Below are 24105 nucleotides of genomic sequence, written 5' to 3'. Positions count from 1 at the left end.
GGTTCTTTCCTATTTGGTGTCATGAATTTGAAAGGAAAGCAAAGCTGAGCATTCAACAGCACAAGCTTTTATTCAATGGCCAAAGAATGGAGAAGTGGGAACTATGTTCACAAATCAGCTTCTCAGCTGCTGGGGTGATTAAGCAACTGTTATATGGAGTCAAGGTAATGAAGGGGAGGAATATTCATAGTTATTTGGGGAACTGGGCAGGCTTTTCAGGGGAACAAGGGTGCCACCTCTTTTCTTTCCTTATTTGGTTATATCCTGCTGTTGCCATGGCACTTGTCAACTGTCATGGCACTGGTGAGTGTGTTATGTATCATGGTCATGTATTACAATGAGCATATAATGAGCTTTGGGGTCTATGCCAGGTCAAGTCAGACTGCCATGTTGCCTTCAACCAGTTTTGACTGGTTTTGTTCAGCAATCTTCTTTCTTTTTCTGTGTTTTCCTGTAGGCCAGAGAGAACCATGTGAGGCTTGTTCCGAGCAGGGTTGTGGTTAATGTCTTATGTGGCTGGGGGGGATGGTGGGCCAGGTAACACTACCAAATGATCATCTTGAACATAATTTTATGAGCCTACAATTTCTGCTAAAATCTCTAGAGCCTAATGGATCTCCCTAATCATCTTCAGATAGTATGGGCACGGTACAAGTCTTTTTGAAGCAACGCTGGAGTCCTGAGATAACTCAAGGATCATCTAATTGGCCCACCTCCTACCTCTTTCCCCAAAGTTCAAACTAACAGGAATACATTCTTGCATGTCAAAGCAGTAATTTGACTCCATCCACTATTCTCACTAATTTGCCATTTATTTTATCAGTGCGCTCTAAATTTCTCAGTTCATGCTAGACTTTTTAAAACCATAAAATGACTCTCAATAATTAACTCATGAAAATGTTACTGTGGCCTCAAGAGAGATGAAGAGAGACAGAAAGAAAAGAGACTGCTCACAAGACACTTAGGTTTTTGTAAAATGCCATATGCAATGCTATAAAGTCTATCTTCAAGATTCTTCCATTTGGTAACATGTAATATTAAAAACTTCTTGAATATATATATGTATATAAAATATTTCTATTATCTTGGTTATATTATAACAGGTATTTGTCCATAAAGGGATTTCATTATTGCTTTTGTGGGCTAGTTAAATTATAATGCTGTTAGAAGAATAATCATATATTCCCAAAATGTCACTTATAATTTTAACAACAACAATAATAATAATGACTAACATGTTCATAGCGCTTACTGCGTGCCCTAAGTGTTTCAATATATTAACTCATTTAATCTACCCATCAACTCTGTGAGTATTTACCTAGATGGTGTGTGATAAATGGTGGAATTCTGCCCATCTGTTACTGTTTTACATTCTCAATTGACTTATACCTGCTCCAGTTTTTCTTACTTGATTACATCATAGAACGGATTAAGACATAGATAGCCTGCAATGTTACTCAAATTTGCTACTGAATCTCCCACGCTGCACTGTAAATAAATAACTATACTCACCAATGTCTGTTTATTCTGCGATCATTCCTAGTATGAAGATTTCTTCTGTATCCTCACCTATATCCTGTATACTTGAAATAAGTACTCATTCTATTTTGGGCAAGTGTTCCTTCTCAAATTTTTTAAATGATCCTCAGTGTCATGCGAAAAATGTAAATTTTAATTGATTCCTAAGTTAGTTGTGAATTGTATCTCATGACTCAGCAGAGAATGAGAAGAAATTCTAACAGTGGGCTCCTGTGTTAAGCTCTGGAAGGGAGGCATCGTCTTCGTTGCTCTTTCTGCATGACCATCCACATTGACAACAAGAAAAATCTTTAAGATTTTACCAAGTGTGTGTTTAAGGCCCCTATTACCTTTGAAGGTATTTTTTTTTTATGCTTTCCAATTATGAGCAATTTCAGTCAGGTTTTATCAATTTTATTGTTAAAAATTGCTATAGGACTATCAAACCTCAAAATGAAGAAAATTGAAGCCCATTTCCATTCTTTTGTTGCAATCGTTTTCTCAATAGAATCATTTGTGAGCCTTTCACTCAAATTGAGGACAGCCTATATCTGTGACTACATAACAATTAACAATAGTCAGTTGGCTTATTTTCTGTTCCATCAAGATAGGAAATGTTTCCATTGAGTATTTACTTATTGAGCACACACCAGAGAGCATAAAAATGTACATACTATTACTAGAGGCTCTTTCAATACAAGTTAATAATGATAATTTGCAGTTGTCATTTTAATTTTCAAATGTCATCTATATTAGCAGTGAAGGCTGGGGGAACTGAGGCAGGGGTGTGGGTCACACATACAACATATGTGTGGGACTAGAAGCTAAGCCACCTCACCAATCCTGAGCACATTCTAAAATTTGGTGAGATCGCAGTGTTATTATTTTAAATATCAAAGTTACTGGAAACATTTTCAGATTGGTTTGTAAGTGAGCTCTTAGCGCAGTTGTTCATTGGTTGTTTACTGAATAATGAATACACACAACATGACCTTCAAGATCCACTTGAATTTATTATTAGGGCTTCCCAGCTGGTGTGCTGTAAATGGGCTACTGGTATGAATGGAGTAGTGGACAGCCTCACGTTTACCCCTGTGTGCTGTAAAAATATTAGCATTTTCTGAGTGTGCCATACCATGAAAAACATTGAGAACCACATGTTTAAGACACATAATACTAATTAAGAAGGAATTTAATGGAGTTGATTAAAATTCAAATTAAGAAGTTATTAAAAGGGCAACCAAATGAACCTATGGAAAACAGAAGGAATAGATTATGATGGCAAAAGGAAAAAATTAGTGAATTACCAAACAGCAAGTAGTAGAATTGATAAATAAATTAAAAGCTCGTTTGTGGGGGTGACAAGAAAAACTAGTAGTAAATGTAATAAAAAAGGAGGCTATGCAAATGAGAAATGAAAATGACAATAATCACAGGTACACAGGGAATGAAAAGGCTTATAAGAGAATAATTTGCCCAAGTCTATTCAATAAATATAAAGCCTGAATGAAATGAATGACATCTAAGAAAATATAATCTCCAAAATTGATCTCAGAAGAGACCCATGACCTCAGAAGAAATGAGGAATGTTTTCACAGAGTAAATCTCCAAAAAGTGTTAGGTCAATAGTTTTGGAAGAGACTTCTGTAGAAACTCTGAGGCATGGAGAACTTCAGTGCTATTCAAATTGTTTCAGGCCCCTGAGAAAACATAAAGGTATTAAAATACTTTTACAAATCAGCAGAACATAAAACAAAACTTTAAAAACTGCACATAAAATTAAGTCAACTAATCTTACTATGAATCTCTGTAAAATCACAAACATATGAATTGGAATTAGCGGTGCATTAACAGGTAACATACCCTGACGATGTGATGAAAGGTGTTCAAGTTAGGAAGGCGAGTGCAGATCTGGGTTAAGCAGTCTACCAATACACTTTACCATCTTAATAGGTAGAAGGTGAAAAAGATGGCCTTTTACATATTGCGTAAGTTAATCTGGCAATATTCTACACCAAATCTTGAATTTAAAAGACATGAATGTAATAGAAGTTGAGAAGATTTTCCTTTGCTTGATGTGGAGCTCAAAACAAACTCATGATTAATTGTGAAACAGAAGATTTCTCAGTAAAGTTGGAAACAAGAATGATGACGACTATCACTATCACTATTTAAAATTGCTAGGAATTTTGAACTCCATAATTAGATAAGAGAAAGAAATATTCAAAACTAGGAATTAAGGGACATTGTTGGAACTATTTGCATATGATATGCTATACACATAAAGGCCAAGAAATACAACTACAAATGGAAATAGTAAGAGAATTCAATAAACTGGTAGATGATAAGGGTGGAACATGAAACTTAATAGTCTGTATGTAATAATAGTTTATAAAATATAATTGATGGAAAGGTTTTATTTACAATAGCAAATACGTTTACACTACCTAGGCATAAACATTTAGCCTATCTGGACATAAATGTTGATAGTGGCTTACAAGAGAGAAATTTAAAATTAAACTAGAACAGATGTGAGAAATGAATCAACGGGAAGATACATCTTGTTCATATATAAAAATGCTCAATAGTGTTAATATGTCAACTCTCCTTAAATCAATTTATAAATGCATATAGCATGTTTCAAAGTATCTAGAAGTCTTGTAAAAATGACAAATGCTGCTAATGTTCATGTGGCAAAATAAGCAGATGAGGTTTGCTAAGGAATATCTAAAAAAGGAGCAATAAAGGGGATATTCATACTGATGTTAAAACATATTACAGTGTTGTAAACAATAATTTAGGCAGTTTGGGATTGGTATAAGGAGATTAGTGGAACTGGAACTATTCAAGATGGTTGAGAAATCAATTCAGTACCAAATTTCACAGGTTAAATCAATGGGATTGAAAATGGAATATTCAATAATTATTGGGGAGGAATTGGCTAACTCTTTCGGCGAAAAGTTAAGCTGGAATTGTACCTGTCTCGCACTGTAAACCAAATTACAGATAAACAAAAGATTTTAAAAAAATGATACCACTGAATTGTAGAAAATAATTTTGGTGAAATTTGGTATATATGTGAGTGCTGTGTGCCTTCTCATGCATCACAGTAAACTGGAGAAGCCTTAATTAAAGATTGGTGAATTTGACCATAATTAGAAATACTTGCACTGGGAAAAAAATTATGAACAGAATCAAAGATGCAAAAATAAAACTGGGAACATACTAAATTTTCTTAATATACAAATATACTTACAGCAAATAGCAAAAAATAATTAATAGAAAAATGTACAAGGTCATGAATGGATGATGTATTACAAAAGGAATTTAAGTGGCCAATAAGTTTAAAAATGTTTAATTTCACAGCCAAAGTGGCAATTAAAAAATCTTTCAGGTTATTAAAAAAATTTTTAAATGACTGGATTCAGTTAGCAATAGTTTAGTGAAACAGACTTTCCCATACTTTTGGATCATAGAGAAGAGAATTATATAAATTCTTCAGGTGAAAATTTGGTAGTATTTCAAATACAACAGTAATGACAACAAAAATTGCTCACTCCCTGTGATTCAGAAATTTTAAGACAAGTGGGCAAAGGATTTAAAGATGTTTGTTAAGTGTTATTTGTAACAGCAAAAATGAAACAAGCTAAATGTGTGCTAGTTGAATAACTGTACATCCTTAAAATGGAGGATCATCTAATTGCTCCATGGCATGTGGTAAACTTACATGTGCTGCTCTGGAAAGCCTATATGAGCTCAGATTAAAAGATGACCAAGAGAAAAACCAGGTTTCACATATGGTTATACAATTGGTGTAAAAATTAATATATGAGATATATATTAGTTTATGCATAGAAACGTTTTTGGAAGAACATACAGGAAACTGTTTACATGGCTATTTCTATTGATTGAAAATGCAGGTGAGGCAAGAAAGAGAATTTTATGCTTCACTTTTTAAACTTTTTGTAACATCTGAATTATTTATTTAATTTTTTTTTTAAAACTAAATACACATGTATGTAAAGAAAGAAATGCATTTCCTTGTGTAGTTTCTGTCTTTGGATGCTGCCTCGTATGCACGACTTTATATGTTCCTTGGCAGCCCTCATCTAATCCTTTGCATCCCTGTCTTCAGGCACGTATTTCCACCTTAAATTGCCCTCTGTATAAGAGGCTGCGTTACATACTTCGCCTCTGGGTGGCTTAGATGGAAAGGGTCAGAATCCTGGGTAAGGGATTGTTTCGAGGGTGACCTCAAAAAATAGTTTTGAAACCCGAAGGATTTGACAAGTTGTGGCAGACCCAAAGTCACCGCTGACAGTTTCCTAATTGAGAAGTGAGAGTAATTAGTCTATTTTAAAGCAAGATGGGAAGGCTCAGTTTGGACATGAAATAAGATTGGCCAGAGCTTGGGGATCATGAAAATGCAAGTCACTGTGTGTTATCTCTTCCTCGGAGTCCTGCAGCTTGAAAGGATGCTCCCCTTGTCTCTGTTGCTTTATCATACAGAGTTGCTGATAATGAACACTTTATTTGCGTGGCTTTGACACTGTTTCTATTTGCTTCATATTTGTGTGTTTTGTAGCTCCAATCGGATTTAATATTTTCTTCTATGGGGACTGTTTTTCTTTCTTTCGTGTTTCAATTTTTTTCCTATTATGCCAAGAATTTACTGGTATTTGATAGTACCAAATTCCTTTAGTTCATCTCTTTATTAGCTTCAGATTTCATGCATTTCAACCTTTGACACTGTTTGTGATTCGTCTTCCTTAATTTCAACTCCAACTTCACCCGAGTCATGCCCTTGTATTCATACCCAAATCGGATTAGTCTTCCTCTAGTGCCTCTTAGTTTAGACTCCTTTATTAGCTTCTTATTACTTGAGATCTAAAATCCAAATGGAAATCCTAACTTCTTAGTGTCTCACTATGTTTACCTAGTTTTCTCTCTAACTTCGTCTCTAATTTTCTACAAGAGACTTCCCTGCAGCCAAACTGGTTTTGCCCATGGCCGTTTGAATATGCTTTTGTTCATCCCCCCTTCAATATTCTCCTCCAATAAATCCAGTTTTTGTGCAGGTTGATTTCATTTTTCTATTATGGACTCCTCCATCTCTCATTTGACAATCAGCGTATATTGTCTTGTATTGTTATTTAATATATCTGTGTTCTATTTATATGACATTGTATTGCTATGCAATATATCTGTTTTCTATTAGCACAGAAAGACAACACCTTCCTTGAGGTCAAGGAACAATGTTTATACTTTTTGTGTTAGTAGTACCTATTACAGTCTTCGTCAGAAGACTTGATAAGTGTTACTATGTTGCAGTGGTTAAAATGAGGTAATAAGATTCAATAGAAATATAAGATTCGAGAAGAAGTAGGGCCTCTGTACAATGGTATTCTACACAAACCATGTTCCCTTTAATGAAACTTTTAAAACCTCCATTCACTAATCAGTCCTTTTTGCCAACTCACCATTTTAGGATTTTTTTTTTAGAAAATTGTTAGATTTACAGAAAAATTGTGCAGTAAATCCCATATATCCTCCTCTCCCCCCATCCCTAAAGTTTCTCCTATTTTTAACATCTCGCTTTAGCGTGGTACATTTGCTACAGCTGGTGAACGAATATTGATATATACTATCATAAATTAAAGCCCATAGTTTACATTAGGGTTCACTCTTGGTGTTGCACAGTTCTATGGGTTTTGCCAAACGCATGATGTCATGTATCCACCATTACAGTATCATACAGATTATTAGTTTCACTGCCCTAAAAATCTCCTGTGCTCCATCTATTTATCCCTTTCCTCACCTCTGGCAACTACTGATTCTTTTTCTCTCTCCATAATTTTGGCTTTTCCGGAATGTCATTCCAGAATGGAATCATACAGTATGAAGCCTTTTCGTATTGGCTCCTTTCCCTTCGCAATCTGCGTTTAAGTTTCATCCATAACTTTTCATGGCTCGATACCTCATTTTTTTTAAATCACTGAATAATATTTGATCGTATGGATGTACCACAGTTTGTTTATCTATATACATATTGAAGGACATCTTGGTGCCTCCAAGTTTTGGCAATTATGAATAAAGCTGCTATAAACATCTTTGTGCAGGTTTTTGTGTGAACATGTTTTCAACTCATTTTGGCAAATTCTGTCGTGTGCTGCATAACGATGTAATGACGTTTCCGTCAACAAGGTACCACATATACAAAGGTGGTCAACATAAGATTAGTACCATATAGCTTAAGTGTGAAATAGGCTATACCATCTACGTCTGTGCAAGTACATTCTATGATGTTCACACAATGATGAAGTCACCTGAGTTGCATTTCTCAGAACGTGTCCCTGTCGTTGAGTGATGCATAACTGTACCTTGGAGCAAAACTTCCGTACCGGATGGTAAACCTGTGTTTAGCTTGTAAAGAACTGCAAAACAGTCTTCCAAAGTGACTCTACCACTTTTCATTCTTACTCGTAATGAATGGAAGTCTGTTGGTGCACATCCTTGCTATCATTTGGTGTTATCAGTGCTTTGAATTTTAGCCATTCTCAATAGGTGTGTAGCGGTATCTCATTTTTGTTTTAATTTCTTATTCCCTAATAACATATGATATAGAGCATTTTTTCATATGCTTATTTGCCATCTGTATGTCTTCTTTGGCTATGTGTTTGTTCAGATCTTCTCCTCATTGTTTTAATTGGGTTATTTGTTTTCTTATTGTTGAGTTTTGACAGTTTGAATTGAGTTGTATATTTTGGAATCTTTTATCACTTGTGTGTTTGAAATGTTTCTTCCAGTCTGTAACTTGTCTTTTCCTTTTCTTATTAGTGTCTTTCACAGAGCAGAAGTTTTTAATTTTAATTTTGAAATAGTTTTTCTTTCTTGGATCATGCTTTTGGTGTTGTGTCTAAAAAGTCACTGCCAAACCCAAGGGCATCTAGATTTTCTCTTATGTTACTTTCTAGATGTTTTATAGTCTTGAGTTTTACATTTAGATCAGTGATCTACATTGAGCTAATTTTTGTGAAAGGTGTAAGTTCTGTGTCTAGATTCAGTTTTTTGTATGTGGATGTCCTGTTGTTTTACCACCATTTGTTGAAATGACTTTTCTTTATCTGTTGAATTGCCTTTGCTTCTCTGTCAAATATCAGATATATTTAAGACTATATTTGTGTGGCTCCATTGCAAGGATCTTTGTTCTGTTCCATTAGTCTATTTGTCTATCCTTTTAACAATACCACACTTTCTTGATTACCGTAGCTTTGTAGTAATTCTTTAAGTTAGTGTCAGTTCTCCAACTTTAGTGTTAGTCTTGGTCTGGTCTTGGTCTTTTGCCTTTCCATATAAACATTAGAATCAGTTTATTGACATCTACAAAATAACTGGCTGGGGTTTTGATGGGGATTATGTTGAGTATATAGATAAAAATGGGAATAGCTAACATCTGAACAATATTAAGTCTTCCTAACTATGAATTTGGAGTAGCTCTTTGTTTATTTAGACTGTCTTTGATTTCTTTCATCAGCATTCTGTAGTTTTCCTCATATAGATCCTGTACATATTTTGTTAGATTTGTACCTAAGCATTTTTTTTGGTGCTAAAGTAAATAGTATTATGTTTTTAATTTCATATTCCAATTGTTTGTTTCTGGAATATAGAAAAGAAATTAACTTTTGAATATTAATCTTGTATCCTGCAACCTTGTAGTCATCACTTAATAGTTCCAGGAGGTTTTGTTGTCAATTCTTTGGGTTTTTCTATATAGACAATCATGTCTTCTGTGAACAAAGATCATTTTATTTCTTCCTTCCCATTTTGTATACCTTTTATTTCCTTTTCTTGTCTTATTACATTAGATAGAACTTCCAGTACAATGTTGAATAGGAGTAGTGAGAGAGACATCCTTGTCTTGTTCCTGGTCTTAGGAAGGAAACATCTAGATTTTTCACTGTTAAGCATGATGTTGGCTCTAGGTTTGTTGTTGATATATATATGTGTATATATTTTTTGGTGAGGAAGAGCTCATAGCGGTTGCCAATCTTCCTCCTTTTGCTTGAGGAAGATTGTCTCTGTGCTAACATCTGTGCCAATCTTCCTCTACTTTTTGTATGTGGGATGCTGCCACAGTATGGCTTGATGAGCAATGTGTAGGTCTGCACCCAGTATCCAAACCGGCAAAACCTAGACTACCAAATGGAGTGTGCATACTTAATCACTATGCCATGGGGCCAGCCCTTTTTTGTTGATATTTTTTATCATGTTGAGGAAGTTTCCCTCTTTCTAGTTTGCTGGGTATTTTTATCATGAATGAGTTTTGAATTTTCTCAAATGCTTCTTTTGTGTCTATTGATATCACCATGTGATTTTTCCTCTTTAGCCTATTTGTGTGATATATTACACTAGTAGGTTTTTGAATATTGAACCAGCCCTGTGTACCTGGAATGAATCCCACTTGGTTGTGGTGTATAATATTTTTTACACATAGTTGGATTCAATTTGCTAATATTTTGTTGAGGATTTGTAGAGAGATATTGATCTGTAATTTTCCTTTCTTGAATTGTTTTTGTCTGGTTGTGACATTAGGGTGATGCTGGCCTCATAGAATGAGCTAGAAAGTATCCCTTCCTCTTTAATTTTTTTTGTTGGAGATTGTAGAGAACTGGTATGTATCATTTCTTCCTTAAATATTTGGTAGAATTCACCAGCAAAACTATCCAGGCTTGGTGCTTACTGTTTTGGGAAGTTATTAATTATTGATTCCATTTCCTTATTCAAATTATCTAGTTCTCTATGTATGAGTTAGGGTAGATTGTGTCTTTTAAGAAATTGGTCTATCTCATCTTGGTTATCAAATTTGTGTTGTATAGAGTTGTTCATAACACTCTTTTATTATATTGTAATCTCATGGGATCAGTAGTGATGGCCTCTCTTTCATTTCTGATGTTAGTGATTTACATTTAAGACTTTTTTTACATTTACATTTGATAGCTCTATATTTATGTTTGGATGTCCTACCAGATTATTAAGAAGACTTAGAATAAAACTTATCATAAATAATTAATGCACAGTACACAAGGTCTGGTTCTCTTAGTGAATATATATGTAGTACATTACATAGTCAAAATCATATAGAAAGGAGTGAACAAATAACATTATGAATATGATGTCCATTTTTAATTGAAGCGTTTCACTATTCAGGTGTAAGCAATCACACATGGTCAGAAAGACTCTTTAATTATTTATTTATTAACATTTAGGTTTTACAGAGTCTATCCAGACAATCTCTAGAAAAGAGATATTTGGTCACTCTGGTTCATTTAGAAGTAGTCCATTGTATTAGGCATATAATGCAAGAGTAAGGATTTTCAGGCTATGATTGTCTCCCCTTATCTATGGGGGATATGTTCCAAGACACTCAGGGATGCCTGAAACCATGGATAGTACTGAGCCCTCTATATATGTTATGTTTTTTCCTATACATAAGTATTTGAGGTGTGACAGCAAAACTAGCATGAATTTATTTTTCTTTCCTCACAATTTCATGGATAGAAGACTGATTCTTACTGTGGATCTTAGCAATCTCAAAATATAATTTTTTTTCTTTTTTTATTAAGTTGAGAACTTTCACCTTTTATTAAGTTGAGCACTTTATAGCTTCTCTTTGGCATATCCAAATTGCCATCATCACTACTCTTGCTCTTTGGGGTTGTTATTAAGTAAAATAAGAGTTACTTGAGCACAAGTAACTGCAATACTGCGACAGTCAATCTGATAACCAAGATGGCTACTATGTGACTAATGGGCAGGTAGTGTACACAGCGTGGATACGCTGGGCACAAGGATGATTCACAGCCTGAGTAAGAAGGAGCAAGATAGTGTGAGATTTCATCATGCTATTCAGAATGGCGTGCAATTTAAAACTTATAAATCACTTATTTCTGGAATTTTCCATTTAATATTTTCAGACCGCAGTTGACCTTGAGTAACCAAAACTCCAGAAAGTGAAACCCCAAAATAAGGGGGGAAACCGTATTTCCAATTATTGTGGCTATATTGAAGATACGAGGCAAATCACACAGGCTACACAATTCATTTCTCTCCTATTTGGCATTAACTACTGGACTGGGATTTTGTGTTTTCTCTACATAACTTTTATTTGAAAAGTCACCATTGAATAAAGCCTCCAGGGGTCCTGCCTTTCATTCATTCATTATAATCAAGTTTTATTGAGTGTCAAAATTTATATTATTTCTGTAAAGGGAAGTAAAAGATATATTAAAATTAAAAACTGGGGGAAAAGGAAAAGCAGGTAAATATTTCAGAATCAGATATGCTTGGGATCTGCAAAAAAAGTATAGCATTTCTAAAATGATGAAACCAAAATTTAATAGAAAACCTCAATTTTACGTTTTAGAAGATAAACTTATTAGCATATGGTAAAAATAAAACACTTTTGTCAATAAAACACTGGGCTCACGAGTTAGGAGATATGGGTTTTGGAACTAACTTTGCCACTGACCAGCTGTGTGGTACTGGAAAGATGAGTTTGTTTGGCTCTGAAGTTCGTCAGATGGTCTGTGTGTTTCCTTTCTGCTCTATGAGACTGCATCTAACATACACAACCAGTAACAGGTAAAAAGAGCAGTAAAAATGTAAGGAAGAGGGTGTACCATGTTCAATCTTGTTTCTGTTTTCTTTCTTCCTTCTTCATTTTCTCATCTTTCTCCCTTCTCTGTACTTTTCATTCCTTCTTCGCCTCTTCCTCACCTTCCTCCCTATTCCTTTGATTTCCTTCTACAATATCTCTTTTCTTACCACCTTTCTGCATCCTGCTCTGCTCATAGTATGCGGCAGTTAATTATAAGGATAGAATCAGCAGTTAATACTCAAGGCTAGATAGGTTTCCAAGCCGTGAATTAAAGGTTAGTGTTAAAAAGGCCAGCACCAGATTAATTCCCCTGGGTAGCCAGGCACAGAGAGGAGATATTTCCCTGTTGTTGTTTCTATGGAAATAGCCGGTGCCTGTTCTTGCAGCAATGGGAATTTTTTCAGACTTGGTGATAAATGGGTTAAGTGGGGGTACACTGGGACCATTGTCACATTTAGGTCAGTTTTCCATATGTCACAGTTATGTTTCCATGCTCGAACTAGTGCAGCTGAAGAATTTGGTGCTTTTCTCCAAGAAGCTCAGAGCCTCTTTATATTAATGTGCTTACTATTTACATACATTGTGAAGTCAGTGAAACTGAAAGGAAGCTCTAAGGCTTAGAGGTTTTAGATAATATTGGTCCAGTCTTTTCCTTCATCAAAGATGTTTACAATTTATTATGCTTCATATTTCTCTGTGAAGAGATAAGGTATAATTTTCTAAAGGCTTCTGGGGCCTGTGCTTCATAGATAGAGAGGCCACATGTCCCAGTTTGCCTGGGACAGTCCCAATTACTGTCTATGATCCTCCCATAGTTGTTAGTAGAGCCTCCTTTTAATCTTGAAAGTGTCCCAGTTTGGAAGATAAATTATATGGTCCCTCTATTCATAGACTATCGTGAAGCTAAGGGAGCTATTTCCTGTATGCGTTAGATAAAGCTCGGTTTGGTTTTTCTCCTCTGAGCAAAGGCTCTGCTGGTGGGGCGACACTGTTGAAAGACAGCACCGAGCCTTTTCTGTTTCTTGAGGCATACCTTGAGACGTTTTTGATTGGTTCAAAATACTGAATTACCCACTTTTTTGAACCAGTTCATCAGCCTGAGAATTAGTTGACAAAGTAAATTGCTTCTTGAAAAAGCTTGATCCTCATTGAAAATCAGCCTGATTTAGGGAGGAGTGGAACTTTCAGCTGAGTTTTCCTGGAAACATAAGGATGAATTTGCAGAAATAAAGACACGTTTTGTTTGATTTGTCAACTCTTCAATTACAATTTATTGAAAACCTTCAAGTTTTGCAACTGTGAGCTCTGACTGCATTCACCCTTCTTGAGCCTGGTTCTTGCTTCCATCAGAAACCCTTATTGATTTGACAAAGAGTGGGGCTTTTTGGCTGAATGAATTATGCTTGGGAACAGAAAACATTTGGAAGAGCATGCATAGAGTATATTTCTTTTCCAAAACTCTGAAGTCCTCATGCTTTTTGGGGATTTAATTTCATTTGAATTTAAAGGAAAATTGCTAACTCGACTGCATGCAAACAATTAAGAGATAATTTTTTATTATGAAGAGAGTATAAAAATGAAAACCTAGGAAGGGACAAACATAAATCACACAACTTAAATGACTAGGTCAAGTGTTATCATATAATTAAAATGCTTTCTCAAAATATATTTCAAATAGAGGTATTATAATTTTCCTGACTTCCTAACATAAAGCCCCGTGGTTTTGGGTAAAGTGAAGGCAATATTCTGACTCATCTCATGCTTCTTTCCTTCTTGATCACTATATTCCACTTTCACTGCCATCTCTCTGTTCCTGGAATATGTTAGAATTCCAATTACTCGAGGCTTTTGTATTATTCTCCTTTGTTTTGAAAGTGCTCCTTACAGGGATAGCTGTGTTTGTCATTTAATTTCCAGCTCAAATGTGTCCTGAGAAACTATCTGATCTGAAGGATTCGTCCTATCATTTTGCATCCCGTTGTCCTGCTTTATTTCAGCCATGGGACACTACTTATATTTTTAAATTTATTTAGTTTCTTTTTCTCCCACTAGCAGGTAAGCTCCGCAAAAAGATAGGTCTTGCTTATCTTGTACATTGGTATGTCCCAGGGCCAATAAAAGGACCTAGCATGCAGAATTTACTCAAATATTTGTGAACAAATGACACTGCTCTATTGCTATAAGTTGACACTCATATAAAATTACTGAGCATTTATATAGATTGTTTAACAGACAGATTATTGTATAGATTGTTGGAACTTCTGCTCTTAATTTTGTAGTTTAAGTTGTACCAAACACATCAAATCACCACAAATCAATTAACATTGAGGGCAAAATTATACAATAAAACACAACTTTTCACTCTGAGGCATAATAAGCAAGTGCTAATGTTCTAACATTCCTTAATGAAGAGGTACAACAATCCACTATTTAAACTAAATACAAAATTGGGAAATTTTGGTCAGTTCACACAATACATACTTGTTTCACCTAAATGAATCCTGTACATGTTGATGTACATAAGGAAAAAAACTACCTGAAACACTTTTCTAAACAATTATTGTGCTGATTATACTGCAAAAATGTTGGGAATGAAGCACACAATGATCACAGTGGACAGAATAGGAAAAATAACTTGTAATCTGTATATCAAGATACTCCTGTTTTAAGTTAGAATAACTCAGTGTCAATTCTTGATGAGAAATATGAACTTTTCAAAGAAGTTGGTAGAGTGGCTACACTGTGGTCGTGTATGTACATTTGTGACCCTCCCTGAGAGTCACTCAGTCATCCAGATTATCTATTATTCTTAAAATCAATGCAAACATTCTTTACTGTTACCTGTGTCTAAGAAAACCTAACATTATCTTTTTCAAGCCACAGAGAAGTTATTCCATTGGTTTACTATTATTGTTGAGGCCGATTTACTACTAAAGAGTAGGGCCAGGGGTTGAACTTGTGCTTTTATAGTAATGGCTAAGTCACTTTCAGAAAAAATTCTAACAATTTCCCCGGAAATGTGATACTAAGAGCATGTATTTGTCATGAGTGGCCAACAGCAATCCGTGAACAATTTCCAAATGACATCCTGCATATCCAAGCTTTATCTGGATGCCTCCACATATGCTCTCCTGGTAGCAGTATTATCCATTGATTTAAGCAGGTAGACTTTAAATATTTGAGAGTTTTTCCATTTTTGAGAAGCTCTGATAATGCATGTGATGAGGATCTTGATTCTTTTCTATCAGGAGAAATTTTACAGAACTTGATCAATATGTAATAAAGAGATTAAAATATGATTTTCCTTGTTCAGTTTACTTATAGAATTTTAAAAGTTATATTAAGAAGATCACCAAGGAGATTTTACAATTGACAGGTTTATTTTACATCTTAGATATCCAGATATTAGTATACAAAACAGCTTTTTAAGAATTTATTTCTTTTCTCCAAGGATAAAGCAATGAATATTCATTTAATATATGTAAATAAGAATTTTTCTCCCATCATTTTTCTGATTTAATACTCAGGCTCACTATATTTTGTTAATTTTTTTCCCTCTTTCGAATGATTGTAAACAGAAAGTAAGCATTTTAAAATAGTTCACTGGTAGCAATAAATATTTACATGTAACTATTAAGAATTGAAACAATAAGTCATCTGTATCCAATATTAATTATAGAGTTCTGAAGATTTATAGTACCACTGCCACAGTATAATACTAATTCTACCGTTATGGCATGTTAGGACTGAGAGGGAACAGTCCTTAATCACTCAGTGAAACAGAGAATTAAACCAAAGATTAGAGAAGTTAAAAGACTTGTCTAAGGTCACAGGGCCACTAAGTCACAGGATTTATGGTCCATGATTCTAAGTCCAGTGTTCTCACTGACCACATCGTGTGCTTTCCATATAGACATTCTTAAAGTAGTGAGTGTAACTGCAGTGATTTAAAATTAGGAGTCCTCTTAGTGAATCTTTGCTATAATATCTAAAGCAATGTCTCAGACTTTAAAGGTGTGCATGAGAATTATTTCAGATGCTTATTTAGAATAAAGATTTTTGAGTTGCATCTCTAGCAGGTCTATGGGATGATATGTGGTAGAATTTGGATCTGAACTTTTAACAAGGTTGTCTGGTGATTCTGATTTATTTGGTAAACCTTTTGAATTATTATAATCTTTACATTTATGGTGTGTGTATAGAATCTAATCTAAAACACATATATCAAAAGTATAGGATCTCTATATGGCATTGGATGATTCAGTCTTCCAGAATGGTGAGAATTTCTAAAGAGATAAGTGAATGTAAAAAGAATGAAAAAATGTGACTTCCTTTTTAAGATTCAGAAGGATTTTTGTTTAAATCAATTATCTCAGTCAAAGTTTGTTGACAACACATGCCCATCCACCATCTATCCTGGCCAAAAGGGGTAAAGAAAAAAGTATCTATTTGTGATGAGTAATTACCCTATCAATTCAAATATGTCTATGGTAATAAATCAAAACATTTATTTTAATATGAAAACAGATTATTAAATGACTCTATTTGCTAGTCTAAGTATGTATATAACTGTCAATCAAATAGGTGCCACAAAATTAATGTGCAGAATCAAAGTAATCAGCCTTAATTGTTCAAGGAAAAATTCAGGTCACCTGTCAACCTAGATGAAGAAAGGTGTCCAGGTTTTATTTTGGCTATTTAACATTTCCTGTGGTAATTTGCTATTTTAATTTCCCAGCCTCCTAAATTAACTGTTCAACCTTTTACTATTCAGATTTTCACACACCTGTTTGGCGTGAAGACAAAAAGGGTAAGAAGAAATGGTGTTTGTAATATTAGTCCCAAACCAACCCTTTTGTCAACCCACAAGTCATTAACCATCTGTCTGCTTCCTATCAACCCCTGGCTATATCTTTCTGCTTCCCACCTGCTGGAGCCCTTGCCAACGAAGTCCTGATTAATCAGTTTCTCTGACTCTCTCTCTTCCACTTAATTCCAAAAATTAGAGCATATTTCTTCTTTTCAGGAATATGCTTGGGTTTGAATTCTTCTGGAGATGGAGACCTTTGATTTGGACTTAGTACTGTCTGTGTATCGCTCCTGAGCAGCTTCCTTGGGAGTAACTTACAGCTTTTTTTCCTTTGGTGTTCTCTGAGCTTCCACACCTAGTGATAATGCCATGTATCAACATGGTGCTCAAATATAGAAAAATGCATAGATGTTGGTCTTGGGGATTTTATTCAGGGATATGAAGTCAAACCTTAAGTACATATTTTAAAGACTAAATGGTACGGTTTAATCAAACTATATGGTATATTTTTGTTCATCTTTCCTGCTCTTCTTATAACTTTTGGTCTTGAATCTTTGGGTCAGTATGTGAGTAAATATCAAAGAGTGATTGGTTAAATTTATTTCTTAGGGATATTATGACCTTTGTCTTCAAACTGTAAATTTCAACCAATTTTTTCTCTGAGAAACAAATTTCCATTTTTAATGCACTCTGTCAGTAACATGGCAAAGAACATGTTGACTAATTACATCAAACAAGCCTATACTAGAAGCTTCAAATATTTTTACTACTTTGATTAGGCCACAGACTTTGAATTGAGATGGTCTGACAACTGAATTTTCTCACACAATACACTTGACTCATGTTTTGTGGAACAGTGAGTACAGACTTGATTCTTCTTTCCTGATTTGTCCTTCTCCGAACACAATGTTAACTCATTCAGCGATAACTTCATCCATAAATTAAAATTGCATTATAAAATTTTGACAGTTATATTGATAAAATATGATCCATAACAATAGCTAAGATTTAGTGCTTAGTGTCTGCATGACTCTGTTGTAAGCTCTTTCTGTTTATGTTCCGGTCCCTGCAATACACTTAGGAGATGATGACTGTGATTGTGAAACTGTGGCACACAGAGGTCGAGTAACTCACTCAAGGTCAAACAGGTAAAAAGTGACAGAGTGGACTTTGTGAGTGGCCTGGGGTCAGAGGTCTTGATTATAATCATTTTGCTCTTAATCTTGAACATAAACTTGCTGAAAGTTAGCTTTCCATCCAGATTCTTTACATGAGGAGCATTGTTGTACTATGAAAATTAAGTTTTTAGTAAGTCTCAAAAAGAGGCAGGAGAGGAGACAGACCGATACCCTAAGTCAATCTTTGAATGTTTAGAGGTGGATGTTTCAAGAAATTTACACTAATTTAAATTCAAGAAGTATTTTCATTGTCTAGGTCCCAGATAGGCAGGAGAAAAGTTGGAATTAGTATCATGCTTATCTGAACATGTTAAAATCTCATTTCTAGTCAACTTAATGCAATAACAACTGAAATAAAGGAGATAGAAAAATTAAAGAAATGAATACTAACAACTAGAAGAACCTGCAACTAAGATATACAACTGTGTACAGGGGGGGTTTGGGGAGATAAAGCAGAAAAAAAAAAAAAAGATTGGCAACAGTTGTTAGCCCAGGTGCCAATCTTTAAAAAAAAAAGATATTGTGGCCCCTTTAAAAAAAAAAAAAACCAGAAATGAATACTAATTAGTCACAGTTTGTTGTATAACTGTATATCAAATTATTAGACTTCAGTATATACAGATTAGTCATGTGTGATTTTTTGTGAAATTAGATTAAGCATTTATGTTATAAAACTATAGCAACAAGCCAACATTTTAATGCCAAATTTTCAATAGTTTTAAGGCATTTTTTCCACTGTTAATTCAAATAAAATGTATTCCAATGAATATTTTACATGCCAATAAAGGATGATATTTACTCTCATGAGAATTAGGAGCACCCATGACTATTGTTAAATTCTAAGCAAAATGTAAGCCATTGTTAAATTCTAAGGAAAAAGAGAAATTTAAAATACTGGTTCACCTTTGTTGATAATTTCCAGAAGGAAAGCTAAAAGTAAAACAGCCATTGTTTGCAACTGTGATGCAAAAGCCATGTGAGTTGCCCCTATTTCTCTGATTGTTTCCTGGAGGACAGTGTGTGTTTTATGAAATATGGATGGTTTTAGGGACTGTCATCTCTAAGGATGATGACTGTGCTTGATGGCATACAAGTTGAAGAGGCTTATGTGAGGGCAAGGAGGAAAGGATTCCTGTCTATCAGCAAGGCACAACACTGTCCTCATGTGGCTTGATTCTCCTTTAGAGACAAACTCATATATTTTCCCTAGTTGTAAGTCTCGGATGTCTAGTTCATAAAAGTGTCATTCATTGTATCTAAAAAATTCTAGACTCTGCAGTTTACTCCAATAGTTAACATCTCCATGTATGGAAAATAAATGCATTGCAATTGTGCTCTTTTGAACAGGGTTAAGGCAAAGTCATTCTTATTGTAGAGAAATAGAGTGAAATTTTCTGAAGTGGTTACAGAAAAATGTATTAGTATTTAAAAAATACAGAATTAATGTAACTGTACAGCAGAAGAGTAATTGTAAGCTTCCTTTAAAGGACGGATTCTCATGCAATAGATGAAAAAGCATTGGCTGAGGCGATAGCTTGAATCTCAGCTCCAACACTTACTGCATCTGTGAAGTTAGTCATCCCTAATCTCAGTTTGGCCATGAAAACCCTATGAATAGCAGCAGAGCATTGTCTGATGTAGTACCGGAAGGTGAGAAGATGGCACAAAAAGACCGGAATAGGCTTCTGCTCTGCTATACACAGGGTCGCTAGGAGTCTGAATCCACTCGACAGCACTATCAACAATCTCAGTTATCTTATATAAGACATGGATGATCAATAACATGATCAAACATCAATATATGTAAAGTGTTTTGTATATTGCGCAGCACACAAATACTAAAAAAATGGTACTTTTATGCTTTCCGATTCTTTTTGTATTTAGTGAGATTAATGATTTGACACAACATTTTGGCTTCTGGATGCTTACATTATTCCCTTGCTACTGTGTTCACGCTGTGGGATGAGAGAGAACTGAAATAGGCATATGATGATGATGGTAAGTGAAAAATATTTTACTTGAATGTCATAAATAAAAATAAAGCCTCATTTTAATTTACATGGTAAGTGTAGAAAGCTAGGTTAATAGATGCATACTATGCATTGTATTTTCTTAGTTAAATATTGTGTTAGTTATGCTAGCTTATTTTCAGAAAATGACTTAATACTCTAAGTAAGTTTAAAATTTGGACCCTTTTCTTTAGTTTTTTTCTCTAAGCCTTTGAAGCTTTAATACGTTAATACTAACTTAGTTGAACCCACATAAAAAGGAGATTTACATTGATGAATAATTAATTACAGTATCTGAAATTAAAATCAATCTCATTAAATAAACACTGTCAATGTTTCTGGCAACCTATTTAGTATACCCATGTGTACAAGATTTATTGCAAATGACATTTCACTGATCACAACAGTATCTGAAAGTACTTTGAAATTAATCGGACTTTTGTCTATTGGCAGAAAAGCAGTAAGCCACTGAAATTTTCAAGGGTGCCAAAAACTATAGGAGGAGTAAAACCAGTCTGAGTCACTGAGAATCTGTCTCAGGTCTGCCATTACAGCAGGGATATTAACAAGAACATCACATATGTAGACACCCCAACATGCACCTAGGACTGTGCTGAGAAGCATACAGGAAAGACTGGAAAATTGTCAGACAGAAAAGTCTTTAAGCCTCTTGTTTTTATGGTGGATTCTGGTCAAAATTTGCTACATCGAGCAGAATGTCACGAGTTAACAATTTTGGAGTACTATGTGTTGCCTACTTTTAATCCCCATAATAGTTCTCTAAAGTGATTTTTATTATCCTCATTTTACCGATAGGGAAATAGAAGTTCAGAGTTTAAGCAACTTACTCAATTTTACGATCATAGTGGAAAGCTTAATACAAATATGAACTAAATTCTACTCGTGAGCGCAAATCTCATGTCTCTCTATGTCGTGTTGTCTTTTGATAAAATAAGCTGATTAATCATTTCATCAAAACTTGCCCCCAGATAATAAAATAGATGCCTTCTTACTAGGAAATAAACAAGGTAAAAGTTTAGAAATTCACTTACAACTACATGTATGTTTCAAACATAGTTGAAATCCCCCTTGACTGAAGTTTCCATCTGTCTGCAAAAAATGGGTCAAGGTTACTCAAGGAAGAAAATGTAGAGGAGAAAAAACTAATTCGGTTTCAGTGAGTTGTAAAGAATCCTTATATTTGAAAATGTTCAACGTGCACAAAGCTAGTTAGAAGTAAGATTTGGGGGGAGGATGTTATTAAAAAAATATTGGAATTATTTAGATTGTAGAAGAGAAGATGAAGCGAAGATTAACATGATTAAAGCTCTGTAGTTCATATGTTCAGAAAACTAAGTATTTTTCAATAGGTGCTGAATTTACTTAAGGGCAGAGCTGGACAAACATCTGTCTAAGAGAAGATGACTGGACTAAGGGACACGAATGGTCTTTTCCAAACCTAAGCTTGCATGTGTCTTTAGCACCACAGTGTATTTTTAGGATTACGGAAAATGTTTGTCTGATTTCTGAGCACAGAGAGTTAAGGAGAAATTGATATATCATTCAAACGTTATTGCAATAAGAATATTTCATGTTCCACGAGGATTTTCATATTTTGCTTATTAGAATGTGCCCTTTTAAAACAGCCTTAAATAGTGTTCTTTTTTGAAGGATACTTACTAAATTTAGATTTTATTATTCAACATCCATGGAAATTAATTAAACTCCACAAAATCATGAGGTTTTAAATCAAGAAACATATATATGTATATATTTGTGTATATACATATGTGTGTGCATATATATATATATATGCACACACATATATATATGCAACGTATCTTCTTAACCACAGAATAATAAAATCTCATTCCAGAACTCTAAGTAAATGGAATAATAAAACCATTATTTGGACCATTTGTGGGTCCTGTACAAAGTTGGAGGGTAGGTGAGGCTGGGTGGGAGTGACATCCACAGGCACATGCAAACAAGAGAGCCAGAGGCTGACTCTGATTGGAAACAACACAAGAAAGTGTGTTGACTTGTTGGACAAACATGAAAAGAAATCCCAGAAGAATTTTTAATTCATTACTAAGGAAGATGTGTGCACAGGAGCGAAGAAAGGAGTTGGAAAGTTGGTGGCTAGGATAGCAGTGAAATATGAAGCAAAATAAAATGTATGTAATGGTTTAGGCTGTTCTGGAACTAACTTTTACAGGGTGATTATGTGTCGGCTGTTATTTCTAGCAGTGGCCAAGGTATCAGGTTACTGAAAAGTCCTGGGTTAAACTGAGCAGATATTGATGTGCCACATTCCACATCCTCCCATTTTAGTGAAATTGATAATGCCACTCCTGAGCAATTTCTCTTTTGTTAGAAATTGAAAACAAAGTTTTTTGTTTTTGTTTTCCAGCTGAATGGAGCCATCATGCATTTGTCATCTTAGGTTTCAATGCTGTATCTAATGGCCTACATAATCACCTTGACCGATAGTTATCCCATTTTGTAAATTGAAGATAATTTACTCATTTAAGGTTCTAGGCATTATGGACAATAAAAGGAAGTACAAATAGAATTTATATCTTCAAGGAACTCGAGGTCCAAATGAAAATATAAGACTCCAGGACATGAAAATTAAAAAACCACAAGCAGAGTGTGGATTTTGGAGTTAAAGAAATGTGGGTCAAATATTGGCCCCACTTTATTTTTGCCGTCTATGTCTAAGTTATTTAACCTCCTGAAGCCTCATTTCCATCATCAAAACCAGGATAATTGATTGCATAGATCTTCTGGGGTTATTTTGAGGATAAAATTACATAATGTACATCTATCAAATTACTTGGTACTTGGCACATAGTAGTTTTAGCACATAATCATAATTATTGTCACTGAATTATATTGACCACTGCTAATGGAACTTAGAGAAAGAGGAGATGTATTTGGTGTGGGTTTATAAGATAACATCTTATTAAAAAAGTCTTCAATGTGTCGCTAAGTGAAACTCAGATCATACTAGAGATTAATAACCAAAAATATATTACATTAGACATCAGGGTGTACTAAGACCCCGATTTCTTTGGAAAAATCTTCTAATCTCGACCGCTTTGTTGCTTCTAACGTCTTATTTAACATCTTCATACATTTTGTTTGCTCATCTGAATAAGCAATGACATGTAATCAATAATCCTTGGGATGTCTTATAATTCATAGCAGACATAAAATGATTAATATATCTATATAGGCTGAACTTCTTTGTGTCTTTAAAAACATCATAGACATACTTATCAAAAGAAGATATCTGTAATATCTATGAAGAGCACAGAACACTGGCCACGGACACCATTGTTCTAAAGAACATTAAGATTAATGCTCCAACCAGAATTCCACATTCTTCTTAAAAACAGACTTGCTGATTTGGAGATTTGCCACAACATCAGGCAATCACTTCCTAAACATTGCAAATAGGATGGTAGATATTTTCAACTGTATTCACACGGCCATGAGAATATTTCATCATTATTTCACTGATTTTTTTGTAAGAAGATTGCTGAATGTAGATGACTATAACATAGCAATGTAAATGTCAAGGATTATGAAACATAAGGAAGAATTTAACTCTAAAGAAAAATTCCAATTCTCCTAGGGAGAAATGACAGAAAGTTATCATGGATTTAATAAAGTAGTAAATCAGTTTTATTAACAAGAACCTCATGTTTTTAAAAGGCCGTTTTAGTAGAATTGGAAGTAAAGGAAAATTTTAATAAGCCAGAAAATTTACCTAAGATATTTATTTTTTTAATGAGGAAAGTTCAGATTGTATGAATTATATGTGCAAAAATTAGTGGCACTCTTACTTCTAAGGAGAGATTGTCTGTTACATGCTGATTCTCTAGGATTGCAAGGAGTATTATTTGATTTAGCTTTGATGGGAAC

General features: G+C 34.4%; 1 protein-coding gene across 1 annotated transcript in view; it reads left to right on the top strand.

The window, feature by feature from the left end:
- Positions 1-24105, top strand: part of SGCZ (sarcoglycan zeta) — a 1066277-nt gene that overhangs the window by 109921 nt on the left and 932251 nt on the right. The gene's annotated exons all lie outside the window — the stretch shown is intronic.

This window comes from Equus caballus, chromosome 27 (assembly GCF_041296265.1).
Source record: "Equus caballus isolate H_3958 breed thoroughbred chromosome 27, TB-T2T, whole genome shotgun sequence".
NCBI classification, from domain to species: Eukaryota; Metazoa; Chordata; class Mammalia; order Perissodactyla; family Equidae; genus Equus; species Equus caballus.
The sequence above is the reverse complement of the archived record's forward strand: the minus strand, read 5'-3'. Positions and strand labels throughout refer to the sequence as shown.